Source organism: Pongo pygmaeus, chromosome 12 (genome assembly GCF_028885625.2).
Source record: "Pongo pygmaeus isolate AG05252 chromosome 12, NHGRI_mPonPyg2-v2.0_pri, whole genome shotgun sequence".
NCBI classification, from domain to species: Eukaryota; Metazoa; Chordata; class Mammalia; order Primates; family Hominidae; genus Pongo; species Pongo pygmaeus.
Window position 1 is genome coordinate 32,214,441 of NC_072385.2, and position 2,891 is coordinate 32,217,331.

General features: G+C 45.5%; 1 pseudogene; it reads left to right on the forward strand.

Annotated features, from left to right (window-relative positions):
* Window positions 1–315: 315 nt before the first annotated feature.
* On the forward strand, window positions 316–1,152 carry LOC129030733 (lysosomal Pro-X carboxypeptidase-like; annotated as a pseudogene).
* Window positions 1,153–2,891: the final 1,739 nt, after the last annotated feature.

Sequence of the window (2,891 nt, forward strand, 5' to 3'; positions counted from 1 at the left end):
AGCCACTCAGTCTGTGGTATTTTGTTAGAATAGCCCAAGCCGTCTGACATTTCCCAGCCCCGCTTTCCATAAAGCTGCCCTATATTCTCCCCAGTCTAGGGGCTGTCCACTCCCTCCCAGCTCTGGGTGGAAGGCAGCTGTTGAATTTACTTTTGTTTAACTCTTATCTGGTGATACTTGGTTGTCTAAGGGCTTACTCAGAGAAAAATGATCTGCTCTTAAACTCAGCCTCAAAACTAGAAAATTACTTTTTAAATAGAGAAAACATTGATTTAACATGGCTTTAGACCTGCACCGCAGCCACCAGCCTGAGCCATGGGCCACCAAGCCCTCCTGCTCCTGCTCCTACTCCTGCTCCTGGCTTTCCTGGCGCCCTGGACCACCACAGCCCTCCAGCCAGCCTTAAGGACTCTCGGCAGCCTGCGCTCGCCAGACAACCCCGCATCTCACCCGGCTGTTGCCGAGAACAACTCAGTTCTCCACTTCCAACTGAGGATTGATCATTTTGGATTTCATGCTGTGAAAACTTTTTAACAGCAGTATCTAATAGCAGATAAATATTGGAAGAAATATGACAGGGACATCATCTGGTTCCGCAATAATACGTGGTTCATGTGGGATGGGGCTGAGGAACTGAAAGCTATGTTGGTGTATGCGGAACAGCGATACTGCGGAGAGTCCCTGCCCTGTGATGACCCATTCAAGGATTCTGGACACTTGGATCTCCTGACATCAGAGCAAGCTCTGGCTGATTTTGCAGAGCTAATCAAACACTTGAAAAGAACAGTCCTAGGAGCTGAAAATCACCCTGTCATGGCCCTCTAGGGCCCCTATGGTGGCATGCTTGCAGCCTAGTTCAGAATGAAATACCCTCATATGGTAGTTGGAGCTCTTGCAACTTCTGCCCTTATCTGGCAGTTTAAGGATTTGGTATCTTGTGGTGTATTTATGAAGATCGTAACTACAGATTTTAGGAAACGTGGTTCATATTATTCAGAGAACCTCTGTAGGTCCTGAGATGCCATTAATCGACTCTCAAATATGGACGTAGTTTGCAACGGCTTCCTGACATTCGACATTTGAAAGACTGGATCTCTGAAGACTGGGTGACGTGCAGTGGTGAGCTATCCTTATGCATCTAACTTTTTATAGCGTTTTTTGTTTGAACTTCACTCGTGGAACTTGAAGGAGTTTTCTGATAACTGTTTTAAACAGTGGGGTGTGAGACCAAGGCCCTCCTGGATCACTACTGTGTGTGGAGGCAAAAACATGAGTTCACACATGGACATCGTTTTCAGCAACGGCAAACTAGACCCCTGGTCAGGAGGTGGAGTAACCAAGGACATCACAGACACCTTGGTTGCAGTTACCATCTCAGAGGGGCCCACCGTTTAGATCTCTGAGCCAACATGGGCCTTTGGTCCCATGTCTGTGCTGTTAGCCCCCTCCTTGGAAGTTAGACACATGAAGAAATGGATCAGAGATTTCCACCACAGTGCAGGAGAAACTTTTGATCATTTTTAGTTTCTCCTTTTATGTTCACACCACCCACATTCCTGTTCACTTTGGTTTTCTACATGTAGTTACTTTCCCTTGTTCCTCACTCAATTTGATGGCACCGAGGGGAGACAGAAGAGAGGGTGATGGTGGTGACAGCAGCCATCTCAGGAGTGTGATTTCCTGGGCTCTTGCTGACTTTGTGCCACCTCCAGGAAGATTCTCTTCGTGATCACTCTCCCACACCATCAGTGGCCCTCATCACTGGAGCAGAGTTCCTGACTGCCTTTCACAGAGAAAGAGTCATTTCCTGTGTTTCTCCACAAGCAGGGATTTCTCCTTGGTTTTGAGGTTGAAGTCTCTTTGACCCATTTATAAGATACCACCCCTACTCCCCCACAAAAGGAAAAGCAGACGATAGATAAAAATGATGTAATTGCAGCTGGTAGGATGTCTGATGCCAATCCAGGAAATGGGAGCCATTTCTTTTGTACTGGATTTAATGATTTAGTGACTTTGAACTGTGTGGTATTTTTTTTCTTTTTTTTTGGTAGAGATAGGAGTTTAGCCATGTTGCCCAGGCTGGTCTCAAACTCCTGAGACTCAAGTGATCTGCCCACCTCAGCCTCCCAAAGTGCTGGGATTACAGGCATGAGCCGTCATGCCAGGCCTGTGCTTTAAATAAATAATAAGCCTGGACCTTTAAAAAAAAAAACATGGCTTTACATGCACAGGTACAGGCTGAGCTCACACTTACCATCCTTTTTAATTTCACCTATTATATTCATATACTGCAGTTGACTAAGTCATTCCCCTATTGTTGTTCTGCAAATTATTACCAAGTTTTTCTTACTACAAATAGCAGCAATCTGGACATTTTAATACTGATTGTTTTTCTCTAACTTTTAGATATTTCCTGAAAGTTTCCTGGTTAAAGAGTATGAGTTATCTCACGGCTTTTTTTTTTTTTTTTTTGACACAGGGTCTGGCTTTGTTGTCCAGGCTGGAGTGCAGTGGCATGATCTCAGCTCACTGCAACCTCCACCTCCCAGGCTCAAGCGATCCTCCCACTTCAGCCTCCTGACTACAGGTGTATACCACCACACTCAGCTAATTTTTAAATTTTTTTTGTAGAGACGGGGTTTTGCCATGTTGGCCAGGCTGGTCTCTAACTCCTGAGCTCAAGTGATCCACCTGCCTCAGCCTCCCAAAGTGTTGGGATTACAGGTGTGAGCCACCACTCCCAGCCATCTCACTGCTCTTATAGCAAAGGCCACATTACTTTGCAAAAACCACAGTGATGTGTAGGGCACCAGTGATGTGCATATGAGCCTGCTGTATCTCATACTTAACCAGTACTGGGTCTTGTCATTTCTCTTTATTTGAAGTAGTTT